The 12766-nt window shown below is 46.2% G+C and overlaps 1 pseudogene; it reads left to right on the forward strand.

The window, feature by feature from the left end:
• The first annotated feature begins 4394 nt into the window (after positions 1-4394).
• LOC144607185 (U6 snRNA-associated Sm-like protein LSm6 pseudogene) lies at positions 4395-4689 on the forward strand (annotated as a pseudogene).
• The last annotated feature ends 8077 nt before the right edge of the window (positions 4690-12766 follow it).

Consider the following 12766-nt stretch of genomic DNA (forward strand, 5'->3'; position numbering starts at 1 on the left):
TAAGAATCAGTTGGACAGGTACATGGATAGGACAGGTTTGGAGGGATATGGACCAAGCGCAGGCAGGTGGGACTAGTGTAGCTGGGAGATTATTGGCCGTTGTGGGCAAGTTGGGATGAAGGGCCTGTTTCCACACTGTATCACTCTATGACTCCATCTCACACATCCTTGGTCGAATGTTCCAATACATCGTCATGTTCTGGTGAGGTTTTCTCTGTTCATTCACAATTTTCATTTATACCAAGCCAATTTACCTACAAACCTGTACGTCTTTGGAGTGTGGGAGGAAACCGGAGATCTCGGAGAAAACCCACGCAGGTCACGGGGAGAATGTATAAACTCCGTACAGACAGCACCCGTAGTCGGGATTGAACCTGGGTCTCTGGTGCTGCAAGCGCTGTAAGGCGGCAACTCTACCGCTGCGCCACCGTGCCTGACTCTGTGACTAAACTGGATAATCTGGGACAAAGGTCTTCGGGCAAGTTGGGGTTTTATTGGCATTGAGTTCCAGATCTCTGTATCTCAGTTTTTATTCTGTCCCATGAATTTCTCTTTGATCATTATTTGTTATATGGTTATATGGTTATATGGTTATATGGCAACCATTCCATCTCCAAATCTCTGCAGGATTCTCTTTCCCCCCCCCCCCATCTTTCTTTTGAACGTAGACAATGGAATTTCATTGCTTGCCCTCCGCATTACAGATTAGTTTAGCTTTCCTCAATAAGAGCTGGAATTGTAGTGTTGGGTTTAACAGATGAATGATCAAATAGGAAGGAACCCATTTGTATTTGCAAGGCCTTGAGAGAATGCAGAGGCAAGTTGTAATTGTGATTATAGATATAAACAAATTAAAAATGCAACAAAAGTTGAAGAAACTATTATGTTTTCTTTAGAATGATGGATGAATTCCAAGATACACAACATCAAGATTATTGGAAAGATTCACCAAATCAAAGTGATAAATAATAAGGTTCTAGGAAAGAAAATTGCAGATGCTGGTTTAAATCTGTCCCTCTCTTCCCAGTTCTTCCACTAGTCCTCCCGTCTCCTACTACATCCTATATTTGTCTAGCCCCCTCCCCTGACATCAGTCTGAAGAAGGGTCTCGACCCGAAACGTCACCCATTCCTTCTCTCCAGGGATGCTGCCCGCCCCACTGAGTTACTCCAGCACTCTGTGAAACGTCACCTATCCATGTTCTCCAGAGATGCTGCCTGACCCGCTGAGTTACTCCAGCACTCTGTGAAACGTCACCTATCCATGTTCTCCAGAGATGCTGCCTGACCCGCTGAGTTACTCCAGCACTTTATGACTACCTTCAATAATAAGGTTCTTGTAGTTGGTGGCAATTAACAGTGAAGGTGTTGATATTAAGAAGGCACATCAAACGCATGTTCCTTTGAACACAAGATTATGAAGGTTCAGATTATGCTTCCATGGCAAGGCAATAATTGAAAGAGAATTGAACGACAATAGACAATAGACAATAGGTGCAGGAGGAGGCCACTCGGCCCTTCGAGCCAGCACCGCCATTCAATGTGATCATGGCTGATCAGTCTCAATCAGTACCCCGTTCCTGCCCTCTCCCCATAGCCCCTGACTCCACTATCATTAAGAGCTCTATCTAGCTCTCTCTTGAAAGCATCCAGAGAATTGGCCTCCTGGGGCAGAAAACTCCACAGATTTACAACTCTCTGAGTGCAAATATAGAATGCAGGTTTCCATCAGTGAAGAGTATCACTGTGTATTGTCCATCCAGCAATGCAATGGCTTGGTAGCTGTGCCCACTATATTAAAGATTATAAACAATTTAAATGGGCAGCAATACTGTAGATCCTCTGGTCATCGATCTTCACCCTTTCTCAGCCTCAGAACTGAAGGACGTTCCTTCAGAAAGGAGATGAGGAGTAGTTTCTTGAGTCAGTGGGTGGTGAATCTGTGGAATTCATTGTCACGGACAGCTGTGGAGACCAAGTCATTGGATATTTTTAAAGCAGAGATTGGCTGATGCTTTATTAGTAAGGTTGTCAAAGGTTATGGGGAGAAGGCAGGAGAATGGGGTAGAGAGGGAGAGATAGATTAGCCATAATTGAATGGCGGAGTAGACTCGATGGGCCAAATGGCCTAATTCTTCTCCTACGACATGAACTTATTCCTCGTCTTTTGAGATTATAGACTCTTCCCAGTCAATCTGAAGAAGGGTCTCGTCCCGAAACGTCACCCATTCCTTCTCTCCCAAGATGCTGCCTGACCCGCTGAGTTACTCCAGCATTTTGTACCTCTACCATAGACTTACTGTTCAGTTTTTCTTTCATGTCCCAGGCAATATTCCATTTGAGAACTTTGGCCATTGGCACGCTGCTGCTCGGAAGCAGCATGGTAGTTAGTAACTCCGTGGCCAGGCCAGAGAGGGAGGATCCTGGAGCTGAGGTGCCTCTGGAGCAGTGCATGTACAAGCTTGTGGTGACGCTTTCTCAACTGGCCTGAGACCTCTATGAGCACTCAATTACTCCCCCTCAATACTAGAGCGTTGGTAGCGATGGGTACAGTGTGTGGGGTGGGAGCAGGATTCACAGATGCTCGTAGAATCTGACAGGGACCGTGATGAGAATGCTCCTGCAATGGCCCCCACATCCCCTGAGCTGTGACGTGCTGCATGACACATGCACTGGAAAGGATCTTGCAGAAGCCAAGGACGTGGCACTAAAATCTGCAGACAGCTGTGTGATGACACCAATAAATCAATAAGTAAATCAGAGCACCGTAAAATGCAGACCCAATCAAAGTTTCAAACCCCTTGCAGCATTTGAGATGAGAGTAGAAATTCTTTCACGTTCCCCCTCTCTCTCCCTGGCGTGATGTAACACCCAAGCCTGCTGACCTTCTCACAGTTTCATTTGTTCCATTCCTCTGTTTCCAGTAAAGTTCTGCTTGCCATCTACTTTATCAATAACACAGTGGTCATTGCATCTCCCAATTCTTTTAAAACTCTTCTGGTGATATGGTGCTGTAGCAGTCTCAGCTATAAACCTATTTCATTCCCCTTGTTTTTAGTAGAAACTGGATCAATAGAGCTCTTTATCTTTCCATCATAACTTCACTACCTATAAATATGTCCCAAAACTCAAGATTTATGTCATCTGAGTCTTATTTGGTTGAAATAGCAAGACACAAAGAAGAAAGGAAGGTCCTGAACTGAAATGTCACTGTTGTGTTCTCCACAGATGCTGCCTGACCCACTGAGACTCAACTATTTCTTTCTCCTCTTCAACCCCTCCCGCCTACATTCTTTCCTCCAGCTTCACAATTCGCAACTCTTCATTACTTTTGTCTCACACCTTCTGTCGTTTCACCTCTGGCCTTTGTCCAACCATCCGTCTATTAAAAATACACCTCAGCTGCAGCAACCTATCTCCTGCCACGCTTTGTCCTGCCTCTCCTCTCCTCCAGCTTCCTTACCCCCTCTACAATCAGAATCAAGAAGAGTCCCAACATGAAACGTCACCTATCCATGTTCTCCACAGATGCTGCCTGACCCGCTGAGTTACTCCAGCACTCTGTGAAACGTCACTTATCCATGTTCTCCACAGATGCTACCTGACCCGCTGAGTTACTCCATCACACTGCCATTTTTTTGTAAGCCAGCTCCTGCATTTCCTTGTTTCTACTCATTTTTTAAATATTATGGCACCAATCCTAACCATTCACCTCACTCCTTGATGTTATAAGTTCATAAGTGAAAGAAGCAGAATTAGGCCATTCGTCCCATCAAGTCTACTCAGCCATTCAATCATGGCTGATCTATCTCTCCCTCCTAACCCCATTCTCCTGCCTTCTCCCCATAACCCCTGACACCTGTACTAATCAAGAATCTTATCTATCTCTGCCTTAAATATATCCACTGACAACCTCCACAGCCTTCTAAGGCAAAGAATTCCACAGATTCACCATCCTCTGACTAAATTCCTCCTCATCTCAGTCCCAAAGGAACGTCCTTTAATTCTGTGGCTATGATCTCCAATCCTAGACTCTCCCACTAGTGGAAACATCCTCTCCACATCCACTCTATCCAAGCTTTTCACTATTCGGTACGTTTCAATAAGGTCCCCTCTCATTCTTCTAAACTCCAGCGAGTACAGGCCCAGTGCGGACAAACGCTCATCATAAGTTAACCCACTCATTCCTGGGATCATTCTTGTAAACCTCCTCTAGACCCTCTCCAGAGCCAGCACATCATTCCTCAGATATGGGGCCCAAAATGCAGGGGGTTTGGAACCGTCCGGGCCGTGTTCGAATCGCTTGGCGGATTCTGGGTGCAAGGGGTTTGGGACCGTCCGGGCCGTGTTCCAATCAAACCATCAGAGGACCGTGCATAAGCTGAAGGATGCAAAATGAGCCTGAGAAAGCAATCACCCATTGATTTTCTAAAACAAATCATAGGGAGGCCAGTGGTGGTTAAACTGAACTCGAGTGTGGATTACCGAGGTGTTTTAGCATGTTTGGATGGATATATGAACATAGCACTGGAACACAGAAGAATATGTAAACGGTCAGCTTAAGAACAAATATGGAGATGCATTTATTCGAGGCAACAACGTGTTGTACATCAGCACACAGAAGAGAAGACTTTAGATGATGTTGTAGACTGAAGATTGATTTTTGATTTGAAAGGCACCATTTTTTTTAATGTAACAACCGTTACTGTGATGGCTGTGATGTATGTGTCAAACGTGATGTCTTATTCTGACTGGTACTGGCCACGGTGGCGCAGCGGTAGAGTTGCTGCCTTACAGCGAATGCAGTGCCGGAGACTCAGGTTCGATCCTGACTACGGGCAGAAGCTCATCAACCTTCAGCCTGTGCTGCCTAATGGGGTCCAACTTGATCACCAGTGAAAGTTACTGCTTGTCAATGTGCGTCTACACAGAGAAAGGCAACGAGGGTACATGAACGTCTGTATTTCTCTTTGAACTTCAAGGGATGTCTATAAAGCAGGCAAGTCAGCAGAAGCTCATCATCCTTCACCCTGTGCTGCCTAATGGGTTCCAACTTGCATCCTCCATCAGTGGATGCCACTTGCCCTCCCTGCCCTCCCTGCTGTAATTGTAAGTGACACTCTAGTATGAGAGGACACTGTCTACATTAGCATTTTAAACATGCTGCCCAAACATCAAAGTCATGCTTGGTCTGCGGTCAGAGAGAGCTTCTGCTTTCTCTCGGTGTGACTCTGGTGAAGAAAGGCGCTCCACTTGTTTGAAGTGATGGAAACTGAAAAGCAAATACTTCAATCTTTTATCCAAGGAGTCCAACGGTTCTGACATTGAATGCAATGATAGAGTCAGACAGGGGTTGATGTAACCACACTGGAGACCCAGAGATATTTTACAACATATTTCCAGGGCACGGTGACACAGCGGTAGAGTTGCTGCCTTACAGCACTTGCAACGCCAGAGACCTGGGTTCCATCCCGACTACGGGCGCTGTCTGTACGGAGTTTGTACGTTCTCCCCGTGACCTGCGTGGGTTTTCTCTGAGATCTTTGGTTTCCTCCCACACTCCAAAGACGTACAGGTTTGTAGGTTAATTGGCTGGGTAAATGTAAAAGTTGTCCCTAGTGTGTGTAGGATAGTGTTAATGTGCGGGGATCGCTGGGAGGCTTGGACTCGGTGGGCTGAAGGGCCTGTTTCTGCGCTGTATCTCTAAATCTAAATCTAAACAAAAAATTGCTCACAATATTCCAAATGCGGCCTGACCAGTGCCTTATACAGCCCCAGCATCACCCCCCCCTGTGACCAGTGCCTTGTACAGCCCCAGCATCACACACACCCCTGTGACCAGCGCCTTGTACAGCCCCAGCATCACACACCCCCCTGTGACCAGCGCCTTATACAGCCCCAGCATTACATCCCCTGTGACCAGTGTCTTATACAGCCCCAGCATTACATCCCCTGTGACCAGCGCCTTATACAGCCCCAGCATTACCCCCCCTGTGACCAGTGCCTTATACAGCCCCAGCATCACATCCCCTGTGACCAGCGCCTTATACAGCCCCAGCATCACACACACCCCTGTGACCAGTGCCTTATACAGCCCCAGCATTACCCCCCTGTGACCAGCGCCTTATACAGCCCCGGCATCACACACACCCCTGTGACCAGTGCCTTATACAGCCCCAGCATTACCCCCCTGTGACCAGTGCCTTATACAGCCCCAGCATTACCCCCCTGTGACCAGTGCCTTATACAGCCCCAGCATTACCCCCCCCCCCTGTGACCAGCGCCTTGTAGAGCCTCAGCGTAACATCCCAGATTTTGTGTTCCAAACTTTAGACTGGACTCATAAGTAGGACAAGTGTGTTTGTTAATGAATTATTCACAGTGGATTAAACCGTGAATATGTAAAGATTCTTGTCCCGGAGCTAAGCTTTGGTGTTATCCACTCAGTCAATAGTTTGGTGTATTCATGTAATATCTATGAAAATGAGAAACCCAGAGGGTCCATAATCTGCTGTTCAAATGATCCAAACTATTTAAAAATCATCAAACATATTTTACAGTAAATACACACAGAGACTTTGGGGCAACTTTTCCATTTGGTTTTCAGATAGAATTTTCTGATTATATTCATTCTTTTTGCAAAAGGATTTGATTAATTTAATATTTATAAAGATCAAGCGCATCAGAATATAAACCTTGGAAAAGTTTGTTCTCATTCAACTGGAGTCTGGGTATTAAATGTTGTTTAATGTTGTGGGCCAAGCTGATTTGAGCAGTTTGTTCATCTTCTTCATGAAGTTGATGTCGTATCTGTTAACTTCCTTTCATATGTTCACAAATGATAGGAACAGAATTAGGCCATTCGGCCCATCAAGTCTACTCCGCCATTCAATCGTGGCTGATCTATCTCTCCCTCCGAACCCCATTCTCCTGCCTTCTCCCCGTAACTCCTGACACCCACACTAATCTACACCTTTATTCCTATGACCAACGTGCATGACAATTGACAATAAGGCTGTGGTGGAAATGGACAAATACAGAATGATAATGTAAGCAAACTAGGATGAGATTTAGACAACTGCAGGTACAATAATTAATATCTAAAAGTCATTTGGACAGATACATGGATAGGAAGGGTTTAGAGGGATATGGGTGAGATGTGGGCAAGTGGGACTGGCACTGGTGGGTGGGCATGTTGGTTGCCGTGGACAAGTTGGCATGTCTCCATGATGAGTAACTCAGACTGTGTTATGCCCAGTATTATCCTAGCTCCATGCTGGAGATTGCAGTCCAGCCCAGTACAGGATGGTGCTTCAAGACCCCAGTGATGACATTCTGTTGTTGTAATCCACTGTCGTTGGCTTGCGATGGGGGAAAATGATCCATCATTTCTACTGGTTACAATGTCTTTACCATTGATGAAAGATGCTTGTGTGGGGAAGAATTGATCAGTGCCACAAGTAGTCTACTCACACTTGCTCTCCACATTCACATTAAAGAGCTGTGCTTTGGGGAAAGTACTGTAAGGCTGATAGAATAAATCTCTGTAGAAGTTTGTATGTATGCCTTCTACTGAGTCTGCATGTCTCCCTCCAGAGGCTGGTTTACACCGAATAGGCACTAAATGCTGGAGTAACTCAGCGGGACAGGCAGCATCTCTGGAGAGAAGGAACGGGTGACGTTTTGGGTCGAGACCCTTCTTCAGACAATGACTCAATGAAGACCAGCATCAAACAAGGCTGTCTCATCCCCAACATGTCTTTCAATCTTTTCCATTTTGCTGCATCTCATGGCGGCACGGTGGTGCAGCGGGTAGAGCTGCTGCCTCACAGCGCCAGAGACCCAGGTCTGATCTTGACTACAGGCGCTGTCTGTACAGAGTTTGTACGTTCTCCCCGTGACCTGCGTGGGTTTCCTCCGGGTGCTCCGGTTTCCTCCCTACATCCCAAAGATGTGCAGGTTAATTGGCTTTGGTAGAAATGATAAATGGTCCCTAATGTGTAGATAGTGCCAGTGCATGACACGATCGCTGGCCGGCACGGGCTCGGTGGGCCAAAGGTCATATTTCCACGCTGCATTTTAAAAGTCATCTCCAACAAACTTCCCCTGGGACTGGAGCTCTTCTTCAGAACCAAAGGAAGACTGTTCAATCTCGAGCATCTACACTCCAGGCCCAAGGGCAGCCCATTGGCACATGAAGAAGGGAGAGGGAAAGCAGGAAACTCAACCAGTAGCATCTGTGTTTGGGAAAATGTCAGAGAATGCTGTAGAGGATGAGATAAAAGGACATTTGGAAAACATCAATAGGATTAGACATTGTCAACATGGATTTCTCGAAGGGAGATTATACTGGACAAACGCTGGAGTTTATTCAGGTTGTTACTGGTGGAAAAGATAATAGAAAATCATTGAAAGTGATGCACATGGATTTTCAGAAAGCTTTTCATAAGCTCCTACATACTGTAAAAGGTTAGTGTGTGAACGTAAAGTATCTTGATAATGGACTGTCGAGGGTTGGAAACTGGTTGTGTTGGAAGGAACTGCAGATGCTGGTTACACCGGAGATAGGCACAAAATGCTGGAGTAACTCAGCGGGACAGGCAGTATCTCCGGAGAGAAGGAATGTGTTGGAAGGAACTGCAGATGCTGGTTACACCAGAGATAGGCACAAAATACTAGAGTAACTCAGCGGGGCAGGTTGACCGATAAAAAAGGTTGAGTATGAATAATAGGGTCTTTTGTCAGGGTGGCAGTCAGTAATTAATGGGGAGCTTAGCCTGGGCCTCAGCGATTCACTACACTACAGATCAATCATTGTTAGAGGATTGCAAGACGTTCAGAACTGAGATGAGGAGAACTTTGTTCAGGGAGAGGACGGAGATCTGTAGAATTCGCTTAGTTTGCATGTACCCCTTCTTGGAGGAGTGGGGGGTGGGGTGGAGATAGGAAGAGGGAGCTCAGACTGCCCTCAGTGCCACCCATTGACAGCCATGCTGGCGTGTGGAATGATGCGTGTGGAGGAGTGGGAGGGGATGGAGATAGGAAGAGGGAGCTTAGACTGCCCTCAGTGCCACCCATTGACAGCCATGCTGGCGTGTGGAATGATGCGTGTGGAGGAGTGGGGGGAGGGGATGGAGATAGGAAGAGGGAGCTTAGACTGCCCTCAGTGCCACCCATTGACAGCCATGCTGGCGTGTGATTTCCATGGGGGTCTGTAGATTTCACTGCCACAGAACGATGTGGAAGTGAGGACCGTGAATACATTTAGGGCCCTCCCTTTTGGATGTGCCCATTGCCTGTGAACGTGTCCCATCTGATCAGAGAGGGCCAGGCTCTGACACTGGATGTCCACTGAGTATCTCCATCTCCGTCCGGCAGCAACACTCCTCACTAGCAACAGGGCAGCTGGGACTGAGCTGGAGATTGTTCTTTGCTTGTGGAGCTGTGGTAAAGTTGACTGCAGTCTCCTCTCAAGGGCCATCATTAGTTACCATGTTCATTTTTTTTTACTGTAGGGCAAGATCTTGCAGAAAGAAAGGTTCACATTTTACATTCAGTCTCAAAGCGGCGTTAGATAAAATAACTGTGAGCATATTTTTGGAGATTCCTAATGAATGCTAATTCTGCCCACCTCTGTATGAGGTGTCCAGCTACTGCTTTTCCCAGTGCAGCCTTGTGGTCTTCAAAGTCAATCATCACTTTAAGCTGCAATGCATCTTCTCAGAGGCCAAAGTTACTTCATTATTCATGCCAACAACTCCCACTCTGGGTATTCTGTCGTTGTATATTTGATGTCCATAAACACAGCTCTCAGCATCACCAACTTTCAATGCATCTGGCCTGGCTTCCAATTCTTTACTTTTGCTTCCTTATTCAAGTCTGAAGAAGGGTCTCGACCCAAAACATCACCTAATCCTTTTCTCCAGAGTTGCTGCCTGACCCGCTGAGTGACTCCAGCATTTTGTGGCCATCTTGATGTGTTCAAGAGAGAGTTAGAGGGACTTTGATGTAGCACTTAGGGCTAACGGAATCAAGGGATATGGGGAGAAAGCAGGAACGGGGTACTGATTGTGGATGATCAGCCATGATCATATTGTATGGCGGTGCTGGCTCGAAGGGCACCTATTTTCAATGTTTTATTATTCGATGCTGATCAAAGTGAATGGTATTGGTGCTGAAGAATTTGTATATTACCAGTTAGAATCAGAGTAATAGAGTGATACAGTGTGGAAACAGGCCCTTCGGCCCAACTTGCCCACACCAGCCAACATGTCCCATCTACACCAGTCCCACCTGCCTGCATTTAGCCCACATCCCTCTAAACCTGTCCTATCCATGTAAATGTCTAAATGTTTCTAAAATGTTTCAAAGCAGTTCTTTTCTACTCCAAACGTGAGCCCATTGTCCAGCGGTGGTAGGGAATGCCCCCTTGGTCCAACAGGTTGGATGTGGTTCATTGATTGCTGCAGTTCGCTGGAACAGTTTGCAAGGTCACGTTGTACTCAGCTAACGTACAGTCACAATGCCATATCATATGTGTGGACAAAACAAATCATAGACCCCGAATGAAAGACACAATCTACTGGAGTAACCCAGCGGGTCAGGCAGCATCTGTGGAGAACATGGATAGGTGACGTTTCACAGAGTGCTGGAGTAACTCAGCGGGTCAGGCAGCATCTGTGGAGATCATGGATAGGGGACATTTCACAGAGTCTGGAGTAACTCAGCTGAAACAAACCCATTCAGAGGACATGAAAATTGTGAGCATTACTATTCGGGCAAGGCTTGCATGTTCAAGCCAATTTTAGCATTTAATTTACAAGCAAATGCATTTGTGGAAAGCTCTTTGTCAGTTTGCAGTTTCACGTTGGTAACAACCTGCTGGGGATCTACATGTACTGAGTGGTGGCAGCCAATGCCAACTGCCATGTCGTGACGTATTCCATCGCCCAGACACTGACAGCTGTGAGAAACTGTTCTCAGTGCGTCTCGGGAGCATTGCAGCACATTAGGTGTTCATTGACTCCTCCAACGTGTCAGCTCCTGCCTCACAGCAGAACGTTACAGCAGAAAGAATGCAATGGCAGCAGCCCATGAGGTGCCCTGGCAATGGATTCATTGGGTCCTTGCCTCTCGTGGGGATTGACCATTGGATAGGAATCTATTGGTCATTGGATCTGCTGCCTCAACCTCAATAAGAAGATTGGATAGGAAGCAGCGATACGGCCATTGGAAAACATCCTCCTCAAAGGACACACCATACGGTATAGGATAGGCACAAATACAGGTAGCATCCCTTTAGAACATGGATAGGTGACGTTTCACAGAGTGCTGGAGTAACTCAGCGGATCAGGCAGCATCTCTGGAAGACGTGGATAGGTGACGTTTCAGGTTGAGAGCCTTCTTCAGACAGCGTCTGGGGAGAGGGAAACTGAAGATATATGGATGGAAGGGTAAGATATGGAATGATTCTGAAGAAGGGTCTCGACCTGAAACGTCACCGATTCCTTCTCTCCAGAGATGCTGCCTGACCCGCTGAGTTACTCCAGCATTTTGTGTCTCTATGTGGAAGGGCAAGATGTAAAAACGACAGATCAAAACAGAGGATAATCAAAGAAATATAGAGAGGATGGGGATTGTGCCGCCAAGCGAGCTCAATAGTCAATAGTCAATTTATTTGTCACATACACATAAATGTGCAATGAAATGAAACATTACCCACAGCTCAACAATAAGACCAATGTAGTGGCCTGGCGAAGGCCAGAGAAAAGGCAAGATGCCAGGCAGTGTTTAGTAAGATTCTTTTATTAGGCTGTGAGCTCCTGCCCACAGCGTAGTTCTCCTAGGGATGAGGAACGCCTTCCCTTGGTCTGGCTTTTAACCCCTTTCGCCTGTCCGTCACGTAACGAGGGGGCTGACCCAAGGAGTGGTCTGATCCGCCACACCAATAAGAATAATCAATAAAAATGCGATAACACATACAATCATAACCAACACCAACAAAAGAAACATCCATCACAGTGAGTCTGCTCCAGTCACCTCCTCACTGTGATGGAAGGCCACAATGTCTTTTTCTTGGGATACTGGTACTGTTTAGTTTATTATTGTCACGTGTACCGAGGTACAGTGAAAAGCTTTGTTGTTGCGTGCTATCCAGTCAGCGGAAAGGATAAACACAATTACAATCGAGCTGTCCACAGTGGACAGACACAGGATAAAGGGAGTCGTCTCTTTGGGTGAAGGACAAAGAGTTTGCTTCTCGGCAACCACTTGTCCCAGCACAGCTCTGCAACACGAGGGCATTAAAACTGAGGGGAAATAATCTAACTACTATTTAGTAATGGATTTATAAATATATTTGTGAATCCTAACTGACCAGGGTAGAACTGAAATGCATTTCCCTCGAAGCTCGCCCCATGCACCTCCGTTATGTGAGCTTGTGTGATGGTGATCGTCCTGCCTTGACAGGTGGCTGCTTTGTACATCTCCTCAGTGCTTCTAGTACTTTGAAATACGATCTGAAGTATATTACACTTTGGAGACTGTACGGTGTTAATTAACTTAATTTTCACTGCAGTTAATTATCATGTTCCTTGGCTGTGGAATTAGCACCCTCACCTCGATAATAACACACTTTCCAAAATGTGTTGATGTACTTTGTTGTAATTACAGATCCAATTGAAGATGGCATTTAAACTTGTGGTTGCCCACTGGTCCTGGGTCGTTTGACCGGTACTGGGTCGTTTGGTCTGGGGATGTGACCCGAT

Source organism: Rhinoraja longicauda, chromosome 28 (assembly GCF_053455715.1).
Source record: "Rhinoraja longicauda isolate Sanriku21f chromosome 28, sRhiLon1.1, whole genome shotgun sequence".
NCBI classification, from domain to species: Eukaryota; Metazoa; Chordata; class Chondrichthyes; order Rajiformes; family Arhynchobatidae; genus Rhinoraja; species Rhinoraja longicauda.